Here is a 609-nt window from a genome sequence, read left to right on the forward strand (position 1 = left end):
GTAACAGCCTTTCAGGAACCGAAAGAGAACCGCTTTCACTGAATTAATAAGCCCCTATTAAATTATTTTTGGTGCATAAATAACAAATGAGTCAAACACCGTTCCGTAACTATTATACAGTTTATGTTATAATGCATATATTTTCTCGTTTTTGGTCCAGCAACGTATTTATGGGTCATTTCAGTAGTTCGACAGAATGGGTCGTTAATACCATTGTGTAGTTCATTATCGCCATCAGGGTCTTACAAAAGCGAGTAACCGTCACTAGTCGTCTTCTTTATTAAGGTTGATGATGTTCAATATCTTTATGGAGAGGGGGAGGGCTTAACATGAATAACAAGTTAACTCTAATAGATGAATAAATAAAGATACGGATAGACAGCGGATCGAAAGATGTTACATGTTATGTTTGGATGCTATATTTTGAAAATTTCAATGTCCATCATGTTTTCTCAGATTATTGGAGAAATCATCATTTCTCATGAATGTTTTCCTGAAAAGTAACAAAACTAAATGCTGGAGGATTATATTAACACGAAAATACATTATGATCACGTGCTTTAATCATACTAAACACGAACATTTAGGAAAACAAGTCTCATCAATATT

The sequence above is a fragment of the Penaeus monodon genome, chromosome 30, assembly GCF_015228065.2.
Source record: "Penaeus monodon isolate SGIC_2016 chromosome 30, NSTDA_Pmon_1, whole genome shotgun sequence".
Lineage (NCBI taxonomy): Eukaryota > Metazoa > Arthropoda > Malacostraca > Decapoda > Penaeidae > Penaeus > Penaeus monodon.